Below are 26578 nucleotides of genomic sequence, written 5' to 3'. Positions count from 1 at the left end.
ATAGATATAATCATCATTCTATAGCCGGTTCTGACAGGTTCTGGAGAACCAGTAACGGAAATTTTGAGCACTTTGAAGAACCAGAAGCGGAAATTTTGAGTAGCTCAGAGAACTGGCAAATACTACCTCTGGCTGGCCCCAGAGTGAGGTGGGAATGGAGATTTTGCAATATCCTTCCCCCAGGAGTGGGGTGGGAATGGAGATTTTGCAGTATCCTTCCCCTGCCACACCCACCAAGTCACACTCACCAAGCCACACCATGCGCACCAAGCCACGCCTACAGAACCAGTAGTAAAAAAAAATGGATTTCACCACTGCATATTATGGGTTAATTGTTGCTAAAAACATATTAACTAAAATCAGCTTCTTCACTGTAACAATAGTAGGATTGAAGCCAGAAAGTAAGTTAAAACCCAACCGAAACGTAGCAGAGTTTGGCATTGAGCTTCTACCAATAACACAGAAACAAATATTTGCAGTTTTTTGCAAAACCTTATGCCTCTGGGTCCATAGGGTTTCTATTAGTGCTGAATATTACAAAACAGGCATGTGTGTTTGATGTAAGCCAGAGGACCAGAGGAAATTAAGTAAACCATAGAAATAACATATTTTATGACATGCTTGATGTAGGAGCTAATGTAACCCTTAATCCTACACAGATGGTCCTTGATTTATGACCACAATTGAGCCCAAAATTTTTAATGCTAAGCAAGACAGTTGCTAAGTGAGTTTTGCCGCATTTTACAACCCTTCTTGCCAGAGTTGGTAAGTGAATTACTACAGTTGTTAAGTTAGTAACATGATTGTTAAGTGAATCTGGCCTCACCATTGACTTTGATTGTCAGAAGATCACAAAAGGTCCCCAGAACACTAAAACCAGCATAAATATGAATCGGTTACCAAGCATCTGAATATATAACCATGGGAATGCTACAATGGTCATAAATGTGAGAAACAGACATAAATCACTTTTTTCAGTGCCGTTGTAACTTAGTCACTAAATGATAGTTGTATGCTGAGGGTTACCTGTATGCAATAAACAAAAGTTTGTGTATCTGTTAAAAATGGGGGAATTCTCTAAGTGTGCATAAAATGACAATAGAGGCTTGTGATGAGCACATCCATTGGGCCCAAGATGCTGACTGAAAAAAGACAAAAAATACAGTAAAGTTCTTTAGGCAAGAATAAAGAAACCATTGGAACATTTTCTTTTTTGCAAGTCTCACTCTCACTTACTGCCAAATGATTATTTCCAATGTTGTTATTCTGTGTTAATAATTGGTACAGCCTTGCACTCAGTGTGAAAGAGGTAAGATATAAAGTTTACATGTTATCATTTCTCAGATAAATCTCACATGTAAATGCCTCCCCACTTTCCCAAACTTATATGAACAGAAATTTAGAGTACCAGGAAAAATATTTTAATACAATCTGCTTCCTTTTTCCTTGTAAGGTCCGGTATATGTGTGCATTTCTCTATATCTTTCCTCTTTAGAAACATCTCAAAAGGATGAGGAGAAGGTTTTATAGTAGAACTAAATTTGCCCCAGTACATAAACATATACCAGTCAATACGGATTTAATAATAATAATAATAACTTTACTGTCATTGTACATGTATACACAGTATACCCCTACAACGAAATTCACTTAACACCCAAAGACCAGTTCCAACAAACATAACAATCCTCAAACACACCCCCACCCACCACAAATTCCCCACCCCTAAACCACCCAAACATCCACACAACAGACCAAGTAATGCTGTCCAACTGCTCACTGATGATGGCCCTTTAGTTCATTGTTGAGTGCAATTATAGCTCCGGGATAATAACTATTGAGAAAACGTGTGGTCCAAGTTTTAATTGTTCTGTATCTTCTGCCAGAAGGCAACAGTCCAAAAAGATTGTTAACAGGATGGGAAGAGTCTCTGAGAATGTATGCAACTTCCTTAAACAAGATTTAACTGAAGAACAGTAAGAGTTTTAGCAAGGTATGAGAAATCTGGTTGCAATACCAAGTCAAACATTACTGATATGCATTTTCTGATTTGTTCACTCCCTCTTTAAGTTAGCCTAAAAGACAAAGATAGTTTGTAAATGAGAAGATCAGTCAGTGTCCCTATATATCAGACTACAGGATTTTAATTATCCATTCTTATCATCATATGTGATGTTTCCCAAAGAGCAAAATCTTGCTGCAAGGCTTTGAAAAGAACAAAATCCTGTTTTTAGTTTTACATATTTGCCTGCACTAATATAGATGGGGGTGGAGGGGGAGTTGTATCTGACTTAGCTCCAGAAATTCCATAATAAAATATAGTGGTTTGGAGCCAGAAAGTTAAGCCTTTGGCAGAGTAAAAAGCTTGCAAACCAAGCAGGAGCATTGTTAATTAAGTTCAGATAAAATGTCACTTGCAAAGGACTTGGCTATGAAATTAACCCTTTAGTGGATTGATAAAAGTAAGTCAACTGTGGGAGTGCCTGAGATATTTTCCTAATATCAGATGCAGTATGTAACGGGGAATGTCTGGATTTGCTTTAGCTCATGTAGCCTACTACAGCTCCCATATGCTAAAGCTTTCAATCCCATTTGGAGACCAAAGACATTCTCGGAAATATCTGACCTGAATCAGCAGTGGTATATATCAGACATTTTTACCCTATATGTCATGTTGGGGATTCTTGATATCAAAGATGTTTGGTTACTCAAAAACTAGCTTTAACTGTTTCTGAAACTAACAACCCCACAAGATGTCAAATGATAGGAAAGATAGAAGGAAAAATTATGTTATGCTTGGAGCTGCCAGATCTGTATTGCAAAAATCTGGACAAGAACTAGCTGGCAGTAAATAGTTGTCAAAAATACTAAATTTTTGCTGTTATCTAGTAGGCACATAGTGGTTTAGTCCAGATCTGGTAGCTGATTGATTGTTTGAGGAAATGCTTTAGACCTAACCTCTGCTTTGATTTATGTCTCTTTGCAAAAAATAAACCCTTTAATATTCTGTATTCACAGTATTCTGAAAGTGGCCAAGAGTTTGCCTAATTTTGAAAATAAGGAGCAAAAGTCAAATATCTTAAGTGCTTCTGCTCTCTTAGTTTATCGTCATATGAGAGTTTTTGTTATAGCTGAATTCAAAGATAAAGAAATCCTCAGCCTAATCTGGCTTTTACTGGCAACTAATCAGGTTCTCAGCCAAAAATGACAAGAGGCAAACCCCTACCTATGTAGTTGTACTTGGCTCCCTTGTGTTTCTCAATTTAGTAGAATGAGCTCAATCAGAGTATGAATGAACTCCTAATTTTACTATTTTTTTTTTCCATATCTAGTTATTAAGATAGGGGATAAAGATTTCTGACACAAGTTACGGATGATTGTGAAAAACATTTTGGCACTTCTCAGAGCTCTGAGATATGCAATGTACTAAATTATTGTTTATAGTTCATTAATTTTATTCATACAAATGTTTTTCCTTTATTTGGATCTAAGCATGACTCAGACATGCTGTAGCTACAAGTATTTTCAGCCAAGTCTGTGTAACATTGTTTTAGCCTCATCTCCAGCTCATAAATAAGACAATAAGTTGCCCTTTCCTATATCCCTATCAAAGTAGCATTTTCCTCTTTTTCTGACACATTCAATGGCAGTTTTATGGTTTTATGTCAGGGTTTCTCAGCCATTATCTTAAAGGAAAATTATGTGATTGGCAGAGATGTGGAACAGAGGCAATAGTAATTAGCTAATTTTTTGTTAGCATTTTAAATTGACTTAAGAATGTGCAGAGAATATTTCAAGTTTTCTGACTCTTCTGTATAAGCAATACAATTTTTTTCAAAGATTATTCTATTTTGTCACTTTAAAATGTTTGTCTTAATTGGAAGTTGAATGTTTAAGAAAAACAGTAAATAAAACTGTTGAGAATAATGTTCTCAAAATTATTATATTTGGCCTCCTGACTTGATGAATGAGTGGCTTCCATTAGTAGAAAACTATTAATAATTATGCATTTTTTCCCATTTCAGCTAATTATTTATTGGTTTAAACTGTCACCAAATTGCAGTTACCTTAATTTCATAGAAATAGCCATGTTGATAGTAATCTCCTCATTTATTTAAAACATTTATATAGCTGCCCATCTTATACCAAACTCTGGGCACATCTTTAGGACTGGTTATGTTAATTCCATATAGTTGATTTTACTCTTGTGTTGATGTGAATGTGAAACAATGCAAAGAATGTGAAACAATGCAGGATAGTAAAGAACAAAAAATGATAACAATCCATTGTCCACTAACTAAAACCAGCAATTTCTACTGACTTTTATGAGTCGTAAAATTTGGACATTTATCAGATGGATTGTCTGCATCAGCCATAATGTGCTAGAAATTTTTGCTCACTGCTCTACATATGTACCAACTGCACTGTGAACATATGCACATTAAAAAGAACTAAATGGGGTCAAGTTTTTCCAATCAACTATTGTAGTGCATGTCTGTGCAAACATTTCAACTGTAGACATAATTTCATACAGTCTATGCTTTCTTTTTAAAAAATCCTTTAAAAGTTGGAAATTGATTTTCTCCTGGAAATCTGCTGGTTGGGAGAAGAAAAGGTTATATGAAAGGAAAAGGGAATATCAGAGACAAAAAGGGTAAGTTGCCTTATCCTTTTTTATAATGGTTTAATTGATTGGTAACATTTTCATTTAAAAAGTGAACAGTGCCCCAATTTCAAGTACATCATCTTTTTCCAACCGTGGCCCACACAACATGTTGAACTTTGCTTCCCATAATTCTCTGAACATGGTCCTTTATATAGCTGAAATTCTTCAACCAGATTTGAAGTCTTATCTAACTCTGTTAAATTTGTTTTTGGTAGTAGCAGGAACTAGAATTTGAAGGCCACTACCTGCTATATCTGGTACGGGGAGCTAGAGATCACCCAATGAGCTTTTCAAATCTAAAACATTAAATAATTGTCTCTCCACCTTTTTCTGGAAAATGATATATTCAGTTGTGACTCTATGACATCTTACATACAGAGTGACTAGAAGGTGGGAGACCAGGAGTTCAAGTCCTACCTCAGTTATGAAAACTAACTGGGTTGCTCTGGGCCAGTCACTCTTTCTCAGCCCAACCCACCTCACAGAGTTGTTGTGAGGAAAATAGGAGAAGGAATACTGTGTTGGATACTTTTGCTGCCTTATTTGTAGTAATAAGAAAGGTGAGATACAAATAAATAAAAATATACTATATAGTCTAGAATATATTCCATTAGAATAGAATATTCTATTCAATGTATTACGATCACTATTCTATATAAGATTCATAATAACCGTGAGTCTTTTGGTCTTGGCCCCATTGGATACAGATCAGTGACTCACTATTCAAATCTGCTAGTTTTTGATCAGAAACAGTTGTTGGAAACTCTCCAGTTGTTGCCATTTATTGGATGAGTTTTCTACCAAAGCACTTAACACTGTATATACTCTGTTTCATATCTCAAAATGACAGGAGCCTCTGCTATCAGATTTCAGCAGTCATGGTCAAATTGAAGTATTATGATTGAAAGAATATCTTCCATGAATGAAACTGGGATAAAGCACTTTTTAAAAAAATCTCTGGATACATAAAAAAAAAGATGTGATACTGTGTGTGCATAGACAACACTTTCCTAATTGAAGGCACCAAATGCCACCATTAATTGAATTGCTTTAATAACTATAAGGTTTACCTATTTGCTGAAAAGAAGTGTAAGCCATTTTCAATGCTAGCAATATTCTAGAATTTAGCACATATTGTGAATTTATTTTGAGCAGAGGTAACTAAGAGAGCACTATCAGTACTAGAGTAGTTGAGTTATTTCGAAGTGGGTTGTATTTTTTGACAAATCAAAAATCTTTTATACCATATAAATACCCATGTACTTTTTAAAAATATGCTTAAGCACACATGGACATATTCTGTAACGATCCAGGGGTAAGACTGAAAAATAAGGAAAACAGAATGTGTTTTTTGTTAAGCAATAAGGAAGTACAAATATATAAAACCATAATTGGTTACAAAGAAGTCAAAAATCACAATAAATACAGCATACTACATTTGTTAAATATGAAGCCACAACTGCATCTGACCAACTCTCTTGAAACCTAACTGCTAATACAGGATTGAAACTGTGCTTGCTAATTCATGCTTTAAACTCTTGCTATGCTCAGCAGCACTTAAATTCTTCCACAAGACACAGGGCTGCTTCTTCAGCAGAATAATTATACACAAAATTGCATGGTTAGTGTTATCTTCTCAGGACCTTGCCTTCATGCCTTTTTTTCTCCTAAATAAATGTGTGGAAGAGCTTTTAGTAATGCATTATTATTCACTTTTAAAATGATTATGTAGTCATACAATGCTAATATAAATTCCCACTGTCTGCAAAGTTCATAGGAGGTAGACAGGGTAATAGGCCTTCTCCATGTAATCCCCACCTGTAGATCTCTCGCTGTACTCCAGCCCATAAGTCTATACATGCTCAAAAAAATAAAGGGAACACAAGCAGAAGACATCCAAGATCTGAATGAATGAAATAGCCTTATTAAATACTTTGTTCGTTACATACAGTAGTTTTGTGTTCCCTTTAGTTGTTTGAGCAGTGTATAAACTACTGTACGTAAAGAACAAAGTATTTAATAAGGCTATTTCATTCATTCAGATTTCGGATGTCTTCTGCTTGTGTTCCCTTTATTTTTTTGAGCAGTATACAATCCCCTAACTTGTTAATATTCCACAAGCTAGTTAAATCTGAATTGTTTCAGTGGGCCTTTGGTACCTAACTGATTTAAGGGAGAGAAGATCTGTGATTTGATTATTACATTTTATTATTTTGGTGTTGTACAGCACTCAGAATCCTTGGGATTACAACTGTTTATGGGTATTTTAAATAAGTAAATATTTTTCACTATAAGAAAGCAATCAGTTGATTTATCTCCCTGTAGGTTGCTGCTAGCACTTCTGACTTTGTAGAACCTGTTATTGAATTCATACATGTTTCTGAATTCCAGTCAGTCTAGTCAATACCGTGTTTCCCCTAAAATAAGACCCTGTCTTATATTTTTTTGAACCATGAAATAAACGCTTGGCCTTATTGCCATGTGCTCAAAAGCCCGATTGGGCTTATTATCAGGGGATGTCTTATTTTGGGGGAAACAGGGTAGTCTGGAATGATAGCAGGTCTTGAAAACAGCAATGCTTATTTATGAATTTATAAACTATTTCAGTCAAAATGATCCTAAGTGTTACATAAAAGCAGTAGCCATAACCAATGCAAAAATAACATGATAACTGTCATGCCCCCATCGGAGCCTGAATCTGGAGGAAGATGATGAGCCGGAACTGGAGCCAAAGAGATTGAGGGGTTTTGTTGGTTTTGGAGGAATGTGGGGAGGAACATGCCATGTCAGGCCAGGGCCTTTCAGGATTGGGATGGCTTGGAGGCAGAGAGGAAGGGGGAAGGATGACCAAGAGAGGCTAAACAATGAATATGAGGGACAGAGCTCGGGCGATGAGCAAGGACCTCCTGATCCTTGAGCACAGAGAGTGGAGAGAAGATGAGAACAGCACAGACTGACCCAACTATTCAGGAGGAGAGCACCTTTCCCCCGTTCACAAGGCACACCTGGGGACTGAGACTTAAGGAGACACTGTGGGGAGGGGCATTTGTCAGGCACAAATGCTGAATTCCTGGAGTGTTGAGTGCTGTTGCTGATGTTTGAAGTTTCCTGGATTTCCTGCTTTCTTCCTGGCTTCCTGGATTAATTGCCTTGCTCTTTTGCATCCTGGACTCATTGATTTGCCCTGCTGGATTTTTTGCTTTGCAGCCATTGTGCTCACAGTGTTGGGCTGGACTACTTGCAGCCAGTGGCTGCTGGAGGGAGGTGTGTGTGTGTGTGTGTGTGTGTGTGATCACTTTACTCTGGGACTTGCCAGAAATGTGGGAGCGTTTGGGGAACTTTGGAGCAATAAGGGGGTGGTTTGAACTGCCAGCTGCCTGTGTTGCCTCTGTGCCCTGCCCCGGGTCATCACAATAACATGGAGCTGGGTTATTTAAGGAACTGCCTCTCACAAGTTGTGTCTAGCTATCCAATTAGATCCAGCAGGTAAGGTATGTTATGAGTCCTATCCAGTAGTTGAGTGCCGTCTGCCTGGACCCAAGAAGAGAGCCTTTCAGTCATGGTGCCCACTTTGTGGAACATCATTCTCCCAGAAATCAGTCTATCCTCCACCTTGGTAGTTTTTTGTAAGGCCTTGAAGACATGGTTATGACACAGTGCATAGAGATTGGAATATATGGCAGAGCCTGTAAGATGATCATCTGGAATTTAGATTTTGACGTTATTTATAGATTATGAATTTGTTGTTATGCTGTTCAGGTTGTATAAATACAATATATAATTATAGTAAGAATAATGTAATATTGTTTTCCTAGTACCAGGAGCTATGTAGCATTCAGGTCTTAAAGGCCTTTTGGAAGGTCATGAGAATGGAGCCTATGCTTGCCAGAAAAAGAGAATCCCCATAGATAATGCCTATTTTAAATTGCACTTGGAAGAGTATGTGGCAAGTCCTGTAGTAGTGATGTTGCATGGCAATATTAAAGGGCAGCCCAGTGATCACCCAACATTGGGCTGGATACAGATTCCCAACCCCATAACATGATATGGATAGTGTTCTTATTTCTTGTGTTCTTACTTCGAGGGCATTCCAGGGAGTACATGTTTACCAATGACCAAAACACCAGATAAGAGGAAGATCCTGAATTTCATTTTTTCAAGTTTCCTTTAACTACTGCTTTTAAAAGGCTACAGAGGCGACTCTGATCTAGTTGAAAAACAATTATGTTTAATTTTCAGTTATTACATTTAATTTTCATTTATGACTCATTTGAGTAGTTGCAGAATTGTAGTATGAGAGTTTTAAAAGTGCAGAGGCCATTTCAGTTAAGCCTTTCAAGCAAACTGAATTTAATATTAGCATTAGCTGTTTGAAAAGGTCTCAGCCAGTTTTTTTAAAAATGGCTGAAAAATCTATAGAAAAATTACCACAGAGAGAAGACAAAACAATATGATTATTTTTCAGTTGGTTCATATTCCATCTTCAATCTTGGCCTATGCCCTAAAAAAGAAAGAAAATGTACAACAGCCACAAAAGATATATTAAAATGTCAGCCTAAATAAATGTTTGAAGCAAGGAATAAGCTTTGGGGTTATTATAACATCAAATTACCTGATATTTAAGTTATTGCATTATGCATTTTTGTGTTATACCATCATGATTAGAGCAGACTTTCAAATTAACTACTGATGGTCTAACTTATTTTATTTCCAAGGCAAGTGGCCTCAACACCAGCTCCATCATGATTAAATATCATGATAGCATCCAGCACGTACCAACTCTGGAGACAGAAAGTATAACATTCATTTTAATTCTTAACATTTCTTAAATGATACCATGGCCCATAATAAAAATTGAATCTTATTCCCCCAGATTTCTCTCTTGCTCCCCCTCCATTTTGGATTATGCAGCATACAAACTGAAGCTTGTATTATTTGCTGTCTATTTGTAATTTATTTTTTTTTGCTAGTGTACCACATCACATTTTATTTGCTAATCATTGTTAATCAACCTGAAAATATATTCCACTGTTTCTCTATATTAACCATGCCATCTACAGCAGCATCCCCCAACCTTTTGGGCTCCAGAGATTGGTTCCATGGAGAAAGGACTGGGGGGGGGCATGGTTTTGCATGTTGCCTGCATCCTGTGGATGGGGTTTCATTTGTATGTGCAGCCCAGTTGCCAGCATGCCACAGCCCAGTGCTGGTCCATGGACCAGGGGTTGGGCACTTCTAATATACAGATCTCAAAAGCTTTCAGCAAAGAGTTGTCCATGTGCTTATGATTTTGGAGCTTTCAAAGGGCACTTGCAGCCCATAAAGGCTTAGCTGTAATGGGCAATAGCTGAGCATAAAGAAATCCAGCCAATCAGTGTTCACTCTTTCTAACTAGCAGTGAAGGAGTTTGAGATTCCAGGAGAGTGGAAATATTTTCAATCCCCCACCTAACATCGACCATCACTTAATAGGGTTGACCACACTGGATGTGAAGTCATCCATTGCTGGTGTCAGGTATAAGAATATAAGGAAATGAATTAACTTCTTTTCAGAACCAGCTGCCCATCTGTTTAAAGTATGCTTCATTTATACATGTTATACTGCATGACCTTCCATTCCACCCTCAAGTATACATACACAGGTATCATCTTTCATCTTTTTGTATATTATAGTTATGCTTCTACTATTTACCAGAATAATCTAAAGAGAAGGAAAAGGAGGTGGCAAAATAGCATGATGGCAATACAGTTGTGCAATTGAAATCTTACTTTTTTTTTTTTTTTTTTTGCATCACTTAAGTTATGGTTGGTATCTTGACTTTTTGATCCTCAATAGATGTTCTTGTTCTGCAAAGTTCGGGATTCTTTTTAAAAATGAAAGCAGAAACAAAACCCCAACTTTCAACTACTGTAACAGTATATTTATTTCTAATATTTAAATATATCAGCCAAAAATGTTTCAATGTTCTCACTTCCAGATTTATAATTTCCCATAATAATCACAGTTTTAATAGTAATAATGCCCTCAGTACATAACTGACATAACATTTCTTTTTAATACTAGTGTCTGTATACTGAAAGTGTTTATTTATATGGTATAAAAATTAATCATCTCGTCTCTTTTACTCCTGGTTCATGCTTATACCTTTTTGCTCAATCCTGCTTCAAACTAAATAAATACTGCAAAGCTTGGCTTGGTACTAATGGGCACAAGAGGATTCTGGGCTATTCCTTGCAATAGATTGGGCCTCATTTCCCAAAGAGCAAATGAGAAAAGAATTTGTGGTTTAAATTATATTCCAGTATGGGCCTGGTTTGAGGTGAGCATACTGAATGCTTCACTTTAATAAAAGCCTTATTCACAGAAGTGTCTGTGAAGAATACCTTAGTTTAAGGGCTTTTTTTCCTCATCTTATTTTTCCTCTGAAGAATATTCTTCTAAGTATTATATAACATTACTTTCAGAAGCAATATGTACCATCAAGCATTTATTGTACTTTCTTATCTGCTATTTGTCTTATTTACCATCTTCTTATTCTAAATGAATTTTTCCCTGGCACACAACAATATATCCAAATATTAAAAAGCTGAGAAAAAAGAATGTATAAAGTCTTCTCATTAATATTAGATAACATACATTAAGAAAAAAGCTTTGGCAAGTCCCATATAAAATCTTTTAATTCTAGGATGTTTTGTTTCTTTGCTTTCTTAAATAACCCATAACAAAAAAAATAACTAGAAAAGCAGACAATAATGGCAACATATGTCTGTAGTACTAATAAAGATTATGACTGTTCTTTATGAAACTCTGATAGCAACTACTTACCGAAAAAAAATGCCATCTGCAACCCTTGATATTTTTGCTGCACTTAATTTTATTTTGCTTGACAAGTCCAGCTGTTTAATATCTTATAAACAAAAGGAGAAGGAATTATTTGAAACAAAGCACCTAATTCAATTTGCTTCAATGTATGAAATATGAACCAGTACTTCCTATGACAGGATGGGGTTTTATTACATTTGATCTCTCAGAATATTGACTCTTATCTTTCTATCATAAAATAAAAATAATAGGTCAAGTGGTGCCTCCAGGTAAGAAAGATATTATGGTATAACGTGTTTGTGAAAAACAGCCTGCTTCACAGATCCAGGGAGTCTTAGTGTTGGGGGGGGGGGGGAAATACAGTACACTTCCAGATAGATGTGAGCAAAAGTAAACGTAGAAGTTACATCAGAATGAAACATTGAATGCACAATTTCTTAGTGATAATGGCTGTTTACAAAATATCTATAAGGATTACTCAAGGAACTGATGCGTATAAGCATTTTAATAATATCTCTTTGTTTCTGTGACATTCATAAAACGTAACAGTTGATGAGATTGAGGATGGGTGTTCAGATGGCCTTGTTCTTCTAAAATTAAGACTAGTTTGCAACAGTTCCAACTGCCGCCTTTCATTATGGTAGCTAATAAGCAAGACTCCTTATAACAATTGCATGTTAATTTTTAAACTGGAATGAGCAACTACCCTCTAACAAGTAAGCCACCTTAAAAAAATTCAATAATCTCTTTTGCTCTGAGAAATCAAAGATCCAGTTTCATTGTCTTATTATTAATAGAAGATTTGGTATATTGTGTGTATGAATGAAGGTGTACAGGATTACAAATTTTAATTCTGCATTGTTAAAATAAAGTCTGTGTGCATTTGAGAAAGAAATTCTCCAAGGGATTATTGAGGTCAACCAATTTCCCATCTCTGTCGTAGGTTTAGTGAGGATGCTCCCTCCCATAGCACTCTTTCCTTTCTTCAAATTTTTCCCCCTTTGTTCTTTTCGTTCCAGTTGCCTTTAAGGAAAAGGAAACAGAGCAGTGACAGCAATAGTAAGAACATATACCCAATATGTCTCATCTAATAAAAATACTTCTTTCTTTCTCAGAACATTTGGATACTTTGATTTTTCCTTCATAATTACTGTAAATGAACAAAGCATAATTGTCAGTGATTTCAGAATCTGACAGTTACTTTAGTTATAAGAGGAGCCATACCAGGGACATTCAGGTAAAAAAAATCAAGAAGGCATTTGTGACTACACAATTGAAGCTCCATCTTTCTCTCCATATGCCATATATGCAATGCACATTGAAAAGTTCATAATCTTAGAGTACACAATTCAGTTAAATTAATCTGAATACATTTTAAAGCTTCATTCTTGCCAGGAAAAAGAAGAAGAAAAGGAGAAATCATTCAAATGTCAACAGGGAAACATACTAATTATCTACCATTGAAGGTTAGATTTCTCTTATGTCATATATTAATAATTCTCTTTATTACATTTCAAACCTTAGAACTTTGTTCTAAGTGCAGTAATTAATACCATATGGACAAAGGACAGGTTTAATATCCAAAGGAACGTAAGACCGCATAAGTATGGCAGCAACACAAAATGACTGGGGCTGAAGGAGTCACAAATGTAAATTGTATGTGTACATTTTCATGTTTTCTTCAATATTATTTTAATGACATTTTAATGATTGAATTGTCTTAAATCTTGATCCATTTTGTATGTATTCTGATTCAAAATAATGAAAAATGCTTGGAAATGTTGGAAGGCAGGGTGCATATGTGTAGTTTCAAGTCAGTCTTGACTCCTAGTGACTATATGGACAAATCCTGGCAGGGGTATTTGGTAATATTTTTGGAAGTGGTGTTTGCCATTGCTGTCTTCCTAAGCTAAGAGAGACAGACTGGCTCAAAGTTGCCTTCTCTGATTATTATTATTATTATTATTATTATTATTATTATTATTATTATTATTAGTCATATTTCTATGCCGCCCACTCTCTGGCTTACACCAAAGACAGTATACTAAATAGCATATTGCCCCCAACAATCTGGGTCCTCATTTTACCCACCTCAGAAGGATGGAAGGCTGAGTCAACCTTGAACCAATGAGATTTGATCCGCTGATCTGCTGAACTAGCAGTCAGCTGAAGTAGCTGCAGTATTGCACTCTAACCACTGTGCCACCTCGGCTCTTATGGTAGGACTAGAACTCAGATTGTAGGACCCTGCTTGTAGGACCATAAACATTAGCCCAAACTGCTAGGTTGGAAGACCATACACATCCTTAAAAACTTTAATTATTGTAGATATACTTTATACTACAATGTAATAATAGTAGGACAGACTCAGCCACCATATAAATGGAAGGCTGTTAGATCCAGGCTGCCAAAATCCAGATAATCACTAGAGGGCAGCAAATCTCATGGCCATCATTCAGTGGTATCTGGATTTTGGCAACCTGGAGTTGATAGCCCTATATAAAACTGAATCCATTTCTATCTACAACAGAAAGGGGGAAAATCATAACCAGCCACTATTAAATATTCCTGAATTGATTTAGTTTTATGATCAAAAGAAGCTCATTTTTAAAGCAACCTGCTGTTGTGTTAAAAATATAAGGCATTCAAGTTCATTATTCCAAAGGTCACATAATAAATTAACATCAGTTTCAGCTACCTTGTACGCTTTCTGACAAACACAAGTTTTCAAAATAGCAGAGAAGTTGAACAGAGAAACAACACAAATACTTCACTCTTTCTTCAGGTTCTAAATTACATTCATTCAAAGTAAATTATTGTGTGTGCGAACATACAATCAAACATACCTATGTTAAATGTAAGTGGTCAAATATTGCTAAATAGTAGTGTGCAATACTTCTTATATTATTCAAACAATATTAAATGCTCCGATTTCTTAACAATGTAGTGGTTAGAAATATTATAAATACTCCAGAGTATACTGAACTAATTTATACCAATAAATGTGCTTCTATTTTTTCTTTCTTTCTCTCTTTGTTGGCAATATAATTTATATTAGTTGCTAAAAATACAGAAAGTTTCATAACATATGACTGCCTGATGCCCTTTGGCCTTTATTAATGCCGATATTTCAAAGTGTTCTAACAATTGTGTTAAAAACATGAAATTCATGTGACTCTGAATACATTTTGATTAACTATTGTCATGTGCTGCCTATTAATAAATTAGATAAAAGGGAAAATGGCAAATGGTTCAAATTAGAACGAGAAAATATGTTTAGTAAAATATTAACTTGTTATTTATGTGTTAAATGATTGTTATTGATAGTTGTCAGCCTTTGTAGTATTTGAAGAAATCTACTGCATAGATCATTTAAGTAGCAAATGTTAAAATTCATTTTATAGTCATTCCATATCTTGCCAATATGATTGATATGCTTGACATATAACAGTTTTAAGACAGAATGATAAAAATTCCTTAATCACATTCTTACTTTCCTCTGAATATCCCATTCCTAATTTATAGGTATATTATTATAGCACATTTGCCAGTCTCCTGGTACTGTTATGTTAAATTCACTGGCAAATGTGGGCTTTTCAAAGGATATATCTTTATACTGAACAAGCAAATTGAATTATTTATTTATACAAATAAATGTTTGGGTTGTTGTTGTTGTTGTTTTCTCACAGAAATCCACTTCTATGAAAGTTTTCTGAGCTTTTTCCATTTTAGCAGCTGAATTAAGACCAAGGATTGGATAGGAGGAGACCACCCTGGTACCAGAAAGCCTGGGATTAGATCAGTGTTTCTCAACCTTGGAAGCTTGAAGATGGGTGGACTTCAACTCCCAGAATCCCCCAGCCAGGCTGGATTAGATGGAGGCCAACCACTATGTTATACACCAACCTCCATGTTGCAAACCCTTACATAGAGATTCTCTCACCTTTCTGAGGTCACCTGGAGGTGCTGGCTCTTCTCCTCTGCTCTTATTCAAAACCAAAACAGTCTGTCCTTGCTTCTAGTTACCATCAGTTGAAAGAGCTAATCTGTCAGAAGGTCAGTTGTAGTAGAACTGGAATAAAAATGAGGAAGTTTATGTGGCATTGGAGCAGAGTAAGACCTTTTGATTTCCATCCAGGGGTTTCTGAGTGGTCAGTTTTTCTAGGGACTTTGCTTTTGCTTCCCAACTCTTTTTCTTATTCCAGATGTTGCAGCAACTCAAAAAGAGATATATTGTTTGAGCTTCATTTTTTTATATTCTATTGGTTAGCTGGAGGGAAAAGTCATTGGTGCATGGTGTACCCTGCCTGTTTCTCAATGTTCTGAAACTGGCAGAACTTAAGATAATCAAAAATCAGCTTCAGATGGTTTATGAGGGATGGCTGTGTGTGGAAACTTTGCTCATCTGTAGAAAGTACCCAAAGAAAATTGGCTTCCAAAAACATTCTTTTCCCCTTCGTTATTCATAGCATTTTAAATACAATTTTCATTTGGCACTCTCCACATTTTCCCAATAGTCCTTCTATTTTTATTTTAAAAAATTAAGAAGGCACCGTGCTTCTGATAAATGATACTTGTAGTCATATGTCTAAAAGCATTCGTGTTGCCTGAGTCAACCGTTAATTTAACCTCTAGCTTAGAGAAAAGGCAGCATGATTCACTAGATGTTTGTAAGGCCTTTATTCATCACGCTATCCCTTTGTACCATGGAGGGAACTTGATTCATGATATCAAAGTGTCAGGGCAATTCACAGCACTGCTAGATATGGTAGAAGAGGCATTCAGAGCAACATAAATGAAGCAACATGGCAGCTTTGCTTTCCACAGCTTAGAAGATCCTCCTGAATTCACAGCTCTTACTCAGGAAATAATTTGCCAGCTGTATTTTGGGAATGGATTTGCCCAGATTTCTCTGCTACTGCTTAACAACTGGGACTTAGTGACCATTCAAAGTTGCAATACACCCCTCAAAAGCTACTTACAACCCAGTTCTGGATTTGCAGTGGCTATACCCTCCCCCATGGTCACACAACTGTATTTTGAGCATTTGGCAACCAGCTCATCTTTACGGCTGGTTATAGATTCCACAGTCACATGACCATGATTTACAAGATTTTTTTGGCAGTTTCCATCCTTAGTTGGTTTCCAGCAAAAAAAACATCCATAGTGACATATAGATTTAACAACTGCTGCATTTGTTTAACAACCATCACAAAAAACTTGTAAAATTGGGTCTGGCCATGTTCATGCCTTGACTTAAAAACCATTTGCCCTTGAAAGCCACTCAGCAGCTGCAGCTGGTCCAGAATATTGTGGCCTGTGTAGTTAAGGGCACATGTCAGGCATGTAACATGCCTGCTATGCAAACTGCCCTGGTTGCCAGTAAGCTTCTGGATGCAATTCAAGGTTCTAGCTGTGACCGACAAAACCTGTCATGATATAGGTCCTAGTTATCTAAAGAATAATTTTCCCCCATTGTTTTGGCCACCATCTAAAATTTGAAAAGAGGCAGGCCAAGATCCCTTTGTTAAAATTGGTAGAAGTGCATCTGAATTTATTTTCTTTTATTTATTTATATCTCACCTTTATTATTTTTACAAACAACCCAAGGCTGTGAACATATCCAACACACCTTCCTTCTTCTATGTTTCCCACAACAACTCTGTGATGTGGGTTAGGTTGAGAGACAATAATTGGCTCAAATTCACCCAACAGGCATTCATGGCTAAAGGTGGGAGTTGAACTCGGAATCTAGCCTACTGCTTTAAACTCTAAACTAAACTGTCTTACCTAACTTACCAAAACAGACAGACAGGTTGCAGGTTTGCACCGCAATGGAATTTTCCATGTATTTTACCAGGAAACGTAGTTAGGGTGCACTTGAAAAATCCGCACCCTACTAAGCATACTGATGCGCTACAAAGCCATTAATGATGTCCATTTTACTGTCTGAATTCATGGGCACCTAACCCTAAATCTAAGTGGGTTTGCCTGCCAATAGGATTTTCCCATGTATTTTACCAGGAAACATAGATAAGGCGGACTCAAAAAGTCCAGACCCCCCTAAGTATACCAATGCACTATAAATCTATTGGTGATGTCCATTTTAATGTTCGAATTCATGGGTACCTCATCCTAATTGTGTTTTTGATGCGATATGACTCACCAATGGATTCATGTTGCATCGATACATTTCAGAAGGTGCAGACTTTTCAAATCTGCTCTATGTTGTCTTTCAAAAAGTTTTTTTATTTTATAAACAAACAAACAAACAATACATACTCAATCAGTCAATATATCTTCTGAATACATCTTTTGTGTCTTCTTTTTTCTCCTCCAATATTTATCATATCTTAATATTATCATTTCCTTTATTATGACATTTCCCCCACTTTTCTTACTTCTCTATTAATACATTTATCTATCTTTTAATTTTATTGAAAATGAGACAACCATTTTATCCACACAACCTTCAACCCCCCCTTCCCCACCCCCACCCCCAACTTCCCAGAGCAAAAACAGGGTATAACATTAAACAAACATAAGCTAAAATATACTAACTTACTACAAGTTTCAAAACTCCCTCACACTCTTTAACTCCTCTTTTAAAAATTGTTCATCAGCCTCCCCTTTTGAGTTTTAATTTAAACATTATAAAACTTTCTTTATATATCCATTCAATTTTAAATTAACCATTTTAATACTTCAGTAAGTTTTTAAAAAGACACTTCAATAGAATATTCTTCAGAATATAACCTTAAAGATACTATTAATCCATTGAGTTAAATTATTTCTAACTCTTGAGTTCATTCTTCAAAATATCAATTTCAAAACTTTCAGAAAGCTATCCATTAACTTTAAAGTTAACCATTTTAATACCTCAGTAATTTTTAAAAAGCTATCCATTTTTAGTTAAACATTTTTACTTAAACTTAAAAAAATACTAATTTCAGTAAACTTCTTGAGTTCATTCTTCAAAATATCAATTTCAAAACTTTCAGAAAGTTATCAATTAAGTTTAAAGTTAAGCTTTTTAATACCTCGATAATTTTTTTTATAAAAAGCTATCCATTTTTAGTTAAACATTTTTACTTAAACTTAAAAAATACTAACTTCAGTAAACTTTTCAAATTTATTATTAAAATCTTCCCCAAAAGAAACTAATCTTCAATTCTTCTTTTCTTTCTATATTTTTTCCAGTCCTCCTTCTTCAATAGTACTTTCTTCTGCCAAGCTTCTGTTCTGTGTTAACTTCCATCGTGATCCTGACAGCCTCTTTTTCCTGCTCCAAAGTCGAAATAACTTGATTTTCTTCCTCTTTTCCAGCCAGCAAATCATTGTTGTTCTCCAGATTATAATTTTAAATAGTCCTTTCAACTGATTCCAATATAACAGAAGTATAAAAATTTAAGAGTTCTTGTAAAACCTTTACAGTCACAACTTGTGAATTTGCTGGCTCATATAATAATAATCCTCCATCCTTGATGTCAGCCATATTTCAATTTCCACTTTAAATTTATTCAGCTATCAGGTCAATAAGTCCAATAATTTTCCACACAATTTAGAAGTATAAAGTAGTTGGGGTCAGTACCATAGTCTTTTTCATTCCACTAGCACTTAAAATCTTTTTCTTGCCGCGTAATCCAGTAGCTTTTACAATGTTGCAGCTTTAACGATCACTTTCACTAGTAAGTTTCGTTTTAACGCCCTTAAGCGCCATATTTTTTCTTTTTCTTTTAAACGGAGTTAAAGTTTAGTACTTGCATTTTCTGTTCTCCTGATTTTGCTCTGCCAGCGTCCAGGTTCAAATTTTCTCATAATCCTTAAAATTGCTCTGCTGGTGTGGTCACGACCCCTTGTTCTGCATAAAGCAGAATCGTCTCGGATCCAGAGCACTGAAGAGCTTTCAAGGAGCTCTCACCCTGCAAACCCCAGGCTTCAAAAAAAAAAAAGCCTGGGGGTCTAGGGGAGCTCTACCCAGACCCTTCTGCTCTTCTCTCCCCCTTTTTCCCTGGGGGAGAACAGCTAGAACAGCTGATTTTCGCTGTTCTAGCGGCAAACGGAATCACGGGGCTGGAGCTCCTAAAGGAGCGTCCATTCGGGGAACGCGGAGCCACCGGAAGTTTCAAATCTGCTCTATCTATGTTATGTGCCCATGAATTCGGACAAAATGGACATTGCCAATGGTGCCTCATAGTGCATAGTTATGCTTAGGAGGGTGTGGTGTTTTCATATATGCCCTATCTATGTTTCCTGGTAAAATACATGGAGAAATCCCATTGGGGGGCAAACCCACTAGAGTTAGGTGCTCATGAATTCGGGCAGCAAAATGGACATTGCCAATGGATTCATAATACATGGTACGCTTAGGAGGGTCTGGACTTTTCGAGTCCTCCTTATGTTTCTTGTCTTGGTAAAATACATGGGAAAATCCCATTGGGGGGCCAACCCCAACAAAGATAATTAGGGAGATTGGAGACTAAAATGCTTGCTGGAATTGAGTATGTCTAATTTAAGGAAAAGAAGAACTATGGGTGACATGAAAGCAGAGTTCCAATATTTAAGTGGTTGCCACAAAGAAGATAGAGTCAAGCTATTTTCCAAAGCACCTGAGAGCAGGAAAAGAAGCAATGTATGGAAACTAATCATGGAGAGAAGCAACCTAGAACTAAGGAAAAAATTTCCTGACAGATCAATTAATCAGTGGAACAACTTACCTCCTGAAGTTGTGACTGCTCCAACACTGGAAGTTTTAAGAAGACACTGGATAACCATTTGTCTGAAATAGTATAGGGTTTACTGCCAGAGCAGAGGGATGGACTAGAAGACCTCCAAATTCTCTTCCAACTCTGTTATTCTGAATCCCATTTAATTTCTTCAGTTTCATCACTAGAGGGCCTCAGCATTCTCTTCTCATACGTCTCTTGGTTTGGAAAGGTTTGTCTAGGAAACAAAAACACTCTCCTAAGGCATGCCCTATCTCTTAGGAATAGGAGAATAAACAAAATTGTTAATAAGAATGCAGGTCTGAACTGGCCGATTAAATAGAGCCATGACCCAGTAGTGAGATGTTCTGGAAGATAAAAAGAAACGAAGATCTGTGACTATAAAATGCTACTGTTTCTTATATTCTCCTTCTAATTTCAAAATGTTTTATGGTTACAGGTTAAAAAGCATAGCTATAATCTATTCCTGCCCTTTTAACTTTATATCTTAACATTGCAGCACAAGTTTTCAAGTTTGGGACTATTGGATAAATTGGATATAACTTTGAATTGGATAAATGGGAGAAATTATGGAACAAAAATTATAAACTAACAATGTCTGTATCCTATAAAGAAAATATGTATAAAATGTTTTATAGGTGGCACTTGCCACCAGCCAGATTGGCAAAGATGTTTCCCAATACCTTACCAACGTGTTGGAAATGCAAACAGCAAAAGGGAACGTATTACCACATGTGGTGGTCCTGTCATAAAGCGAAACAATATTGGAGTAGAATCAGATCACAATTAGAAGAAATAACCAAACAACAGATAGAGATGAGGGCAGAAACATTTTTACTAGGAATACTCCCATTGTCATATGAAAAAGAAATACAATATTTAATTATCCATATTATCACAGCAGCAAGAATAATATACGCTCAGAATTGGAAAAATAATAATATACCATCCGAAGATAATTTGATCAGAAAAGTTTTGGAATGTGCGGAGATGGACAAATTAACAAAGGAGATACAAGAAAAAGAGGAAACAGAATATTACTTAGTGTGGGAGAAATGGTATGAATGGCTGGAGGAGAAAGATAAAAGGCAAGGGAAAATTAAATAATAGTTGAAATAGGAGTAGAAGTATAATAGCAAATGTGAGGAAACAAAAACTGTAGAAATGAAATTGTGTACATGAGTATTTATATGTATATATGTAAATAAATTAATTAATCTTAGAAGTATATGTACAAAAGATATAGTAGAATAAGGGAGAAAAAATGTATGTAAGAAATTCTTGACTGATGCGAAACTGTTGAAAAGGAAAAAGTGTTAAAGCTTTCTTTTTGTTTTTAAAAAATGTTTAATAAAAAAAAAATTTTTAAAAAAAGAGAGAGGCTTCTGTGGAGCCAGCCTGAGGGAGAGGAGAGGCTTTTGTGGGGCCAGCCTGAAGAAGAGAAGGGGAGAGGATCTATGGGGCCAGTCTGAGGGAGAAAAGGGGAGAGGAGAGGACAGGAGAGTCTTTTGTGGGGCAAGTCTGAGGGAGAGAAGAGGATAGAGAGGGGAGGCTTCTGTGGGGCAAGCCTGAGGGATAGAAGGGGAGAGGAGAGGCATCTGTGGGGCTAGCCTGAGGGAGAGAAGGGGAGAGGAGAGGCCGATTGTAACTACTCATTAATTTTCAAACTCTAAGTGTCAATTTATCAAGCCCCATCACATAGTTTTGTAGCAAATCACGAGTATCCAGCTAGTTATATTTATAATAGTTTGCCATGCTTCAGCTACTTCAATGAGCAATATGGAATCAACACACTAAGCATGTTCTAAAAAGTTCTCTTTCTTTGTGGACATTATTTTAAATTCAAAAACTGAAGCTTGATTAAAACAACAAATTATTTTCCATGTTGGATTCTAAAGATAACATTATTAAATTCTAGGATGCACAAAAAGTCCAAATGACCATTGGGTGGCAGCAAGGATTTATTTTTTTTTTAGTATCCCTTTGTTCAAGGGTGAAATGCTCGCAGATTGGACCGGATCGCTCGGTAGCATTTTTTCCCTGTGGTTCGGCGATCTGGTAGCGATTGCCACCCAGGTGTCATTACCTTTTTTTTAACCTTCTGCACATGCACAGAAGGTTTTGTGCATGCGCATGATGCACACACGCACGTGAGCTAAGCTTCCAAACCAGTAAGGAAGGTAAGTAGATTTCACCCCTGCCTTTGCTGCTATCTGGTGGTCACCAAGATTCTGTAACCCTAATAAATTAAGAGATACTTACATGAGTAGCAATATAATAAAGAAAAATATACATACAATGCATCAACAAAACTGCACAGTCTGAGTAAAACGGAGCTGCACAGAGTCACAACAGTTCATAAATGACATCATTGACAATGTGTTAATGTTTGGGGATCAAACTAAATTCAGTATAAAGGCTGTTTTAGGTACAGTATATCTCATATCCAGCTTCTTAACAGCCTCTTTGAGACAGAAGATTTTTACCATGTAAGCATGTTTCACCTCAGAGAAATTATAATCCTTCCCATTCAAATAATTATATTACCAATAAAAATTGGCTATTTGTAATAATACTAGGTAAAAAGAAAAAAAAGTACATATACACTTAAGTTATACAGCAAGACCTCTGACAGTACAGAATTCTTTTCAGAAAAGCAACAAAGGAAATAGAATTTTTCATTATGAATCATTTGCACTGAAAAGCACAGAAAAAAACATGAATAATAGCACAATTAGTAATGAGCTGGCAAAGAATAAGGTGGGAGGAGAAAATAAATATACAAATGGATAGATATACTTTCTTATGTTATCATCTCTAAATTTCAGAAAGTATAATTTCCCCTCTAGTTACAATATTCAGATTTCAAGGCCCATTGTTTATGTTATAGTATTGGAAGAAATGTCCATCTGAGTACAGTTCCAAGTGGGAAGAAAGACACTGGAAACATGGAGGCTGATTGGAAAGATGTTTTAATGGTGGACAGGACCACATGGTTTGAGGTTCTGGGCAAACCAGCACATGGGTGAGAGAGAGAGAGAGAGAGAGAGATTTATACCCTCTCTTGGGTCCCGCCTTTGAGCTTCCTGTTCCTGTGTAAGAAATGTATTCTGATTGGTTGTCAGACTCCCAAGGGGCCATGCAGGGGTAACTTTGTAGGTTGTCTTGAGTCCCAGGCTTGGTTGAATCTTGCTGGGTGATGTAATGAAGAGCAATTCCTATTATAGCTTAATGGCTTTGTCCTGGTTTGGATCTTGAGTGAGGGCTAATCCTATCACCTTGGAGCTGAAGATCTTTTGTAGATAAGATGGCCCAGCCTTTTGTCTTGTAGATAGGTTGGCACCAGTCTTTCTGGGGCTATTAGCAAAGGTGGGGGCTGCTTTCCAAGAGCATGTTTCTCCCCTATTATACCTCCAGGGCGGTATAATATTCTGCCTTTTTAATATTTCCTAGAATATTTCATTCATCTAGGAGAGGGGTGGGTGCTAACTTTCTACAATAGCAACAGAATTGCCCAGACAGAAGAGGCAAGAACAGGTTTGGGAAAAATCCTATTGATGTAAAAATGTCATTAGACAAAGGTGAATGAAATAGAGAAGTGAAGAGGAGGAGGAGGAGGAGAATAACGATGATGATGATGATGATGATGATGATGATGATGATGATGATGATGACGACGACTAAATTAGTACCCCAGGATGTCCACAGAAATCAAGTTAGCAATCACAACCATCATCTTCACTTGTTTTACTTCTGCTGCAGATGTCCCTGCAGCAGCTCCAGTGTGCAAAAGACCAAGAATGGCTTAACTCATGAATAGCATAAATTCCCATATTGCAATATTATATTGCAATTCTCACTTGTAAAGAGTGTTGGGCTCTTTGGAGCAGATTTTGTGAGTGCGGACAGGAGGGAGGAACTGTATAATTGGATTTTGACTTTGTAAAGGAGGAGACAAAATGATGAGCCTGCTGTGTTGTGAGTGTTTGTTACATCCAGCATTGACTACATGATGATTGAATATTGTTACATTGAGTTTATATCATTTTGTTGCTGTTTTGAATTTTTACTAATGTACTCCACAAAGACAGACAAATTAGGAGAGGGACTATATTATATATTCTATAAATAATTAAAATTAAATGAGTAAATAAATAAGAAAAAAAACATGTATATAGAAATGGCATCTCAGCGTCTGTATGTATTCAGTTTCTGCCAACAAGCAATGATATCATCAGTGTAGGCCAGAATACATTCACCTTCCCTAAATAGACTTTAAAAATGGAATTACATTTCCATGTAAATAAAGATAAGTGTTAACTATCTTGAATATTCTAAAAACAGAGAGAAAGCAACATTTTGAAATTTCATTATTCACCTATTCATGCTGTTCTAATGCCCACCAAATGCAAATACTGTTCCGTCTAGTTTACATTATTTTTTTCCAACCGGCACCTTTATCCTCACTAATTCATAAAAAGATTTTGACAGATAGTTTCTAATATGCAGACGGCCTCTTGGTGACTTGTACAGAGTTGCTCAGCATGAAATAATTTTCAGGGAATTCTTTTCATTGTGGCCACTTATATTTATATACTTAAGTAGAATTGTTTTTGAGATAATTTATAATTACAATATTTTCACTCACATCGAATACTATGCATTCATCTTGTGTTGCAAACAACATACTTTCTGAAAGCATAACTAAGCAACAAACAAATTGCTAAGCAATAAACTTGTAAAACTAAAGAAATTTCCTCAGCTTCATGAAGGGAACTGAAATTAGCCCTACTGATATAATAATGTCATTGTATGAATCCATGGTTAGACCACATATCATGTATTTTGTATTGTACAGTTCTAGTTTAAAAGGATATTATGTTGCTAGAAAAGATGCCAAGAAGGCAATCAAAATGATTACGGGGCCAAAACAGTTCTGCAGAGTTAAAGATTAAAGTACGGTAACTGCAACACTTTAGTTTGGAATAAGGGAATGTAACATGAACATGATAGAGGTATATGAAATCATACTAGACATAGATAACGTGGAGACAGAGAAATCTTCTTTCCTCTCTCACAGTATTACAGCTCAAAGTCAAGCTCTTTATCATTTTAGATTTATTTTTCCAAAATTGTAACAAAACGTTTCACATTAACTCAAAACGATGCTATAGAACACTGCATACCAGAACAACTAGACACAAGAACAGTTTTTTCCCGAACGCCATCACTCTGCTAAATAAATAATTCCCTCAATGCAGTCAAACTAAGTTACTAAGTTTGCATTACTATTAATCTTCTTATCATTCCTATCACCCATCTCCTCCCACTGATGACTATATGACTGTAACCTTGTTGCTGGTATCCTTAAGATTTATATTGACTGTTTCCCTATGACTATCATTAAGTGTTGTACCATATGATTCTTGATGAATGTATCTTTTCTTTCATGTACTCCGAGAACGTATGCACCAAGACAAATTCCTTGTGTGTCCAATCACACTTGGCCAATAAAGAATTCTATTCTATTCTATTAAACTTATAGGGAATTGATATTGTAGACAAGTAATCTGACATGATAACAACACATAACTGTTTATCTAGAACGTAGTAATTCGCATACACATGAGGATATATCTTCAAGTTGCAGATCATCTGATTTAAGGAATCATATTCCCTTCCACAACCATAATAATAGTTCCATGGTGAGACATCATAATTACAGTTTCTTCTAAGAAATAATTCCTTTAATTGCAAGTAGCTTGATTTTCTTTCAATTAGCCTTTGGGTTTTTTTGCGAAGTTTTTGCAATGAAAGGCACTGTGTTTATAGTGATTTCCAACTTGGTTGTAAAGCCATGCCTATTTTTAAAAATATGTATAATTTCATACTGCACAGAAGCTGCATTCATAATGTGGCACAAGCTTGAATAACAATATAGCACCAGTTATACAGTGTGTTAGTGTAATGGAATGTATGAATCACCTTAGGGGAAAAGGGGAAGACATGTTGCTTAAGAAACTATCAGACAAGAGAGGCAGGAACCCTCAGTGGCTTAATGGTCGGAGGAAGGAAAAAGCCACCCTACTGGATCAAGCAGTTAAATGTGGTGGCTAAAAGTTTGTGCCTTCAGATTCGGAAAATTCTGTTGATGTAGGCCAGCGGTCTCCAACTTTTCTGGCTTTGGGGCTGGGGGGGAGGGGTAAGAGGGGATGATTCTGTGTGAGTGGTAGGCAAACCCACGCAACTCCATTTGCACGAGTGGCAGGCTGCTCACACAAATGGAGCTGCACAAACACACTCACCCACCGCTTCTGTGTCCCAATTCTGAACGGATTGCTGCCTGGGGATTGGGAATCCCTGA

At 36.3% G+C, this 26578-nt stretch overlaps 1 non-coding gene across 4 annotated transcripts in view; it reads right to left on the bottom strand.

The window, feature by feature from the left end:
• Positions 1–8872: 8872 nt before the first annotated feature.
• Positions 8873–26578, bottom strand: part of LOC117677627 (uncharacterized) — a 35723-nt gene continuing 18017 nt past the window's right edge. The window contains exons 2-5 of one of the 4 annotated variants that reach the window (XR_015728207.1): positions 20206–20431; positions 15432–15560; positions 11492–11573; positions 9741–10512 (exon numbers count right to left, since the gene is read on the bottom strand). This is a non-coding gene — a transcript (uncharacterized LOC117677627). Of the gene's footprint in view, positions 9168–9740; positions 10530–11491; positions 11574–15431; positions 15728–20205; positions 20432–26578 lie in introns of those variants that run through there. The other 3 variants (XR_004594847.3, XR_004594836.3, XR_015728208.1) reach the window with 3 other exon arrangements.

The sequence above is a fragment of the Pantherophis guttatus genome, chromosome 5 (assembly GCF_059756535.1).
Source record: "Pantherophis guttatus breed Tessera chromosome 5, ASM5975653v1, whole genome shotgun sequence".
NCBI lineage: Eukaryota > Metazoa > Chordata > Lepidosauria > Squamata > Colubridae > Pantherophis > Pantherophis guttatus.
The sequence above is the reverse complement of the archived record's forward strand: the minus strand, read 5'-3'. Positions and strand labels throughout refer to the sequence as shown.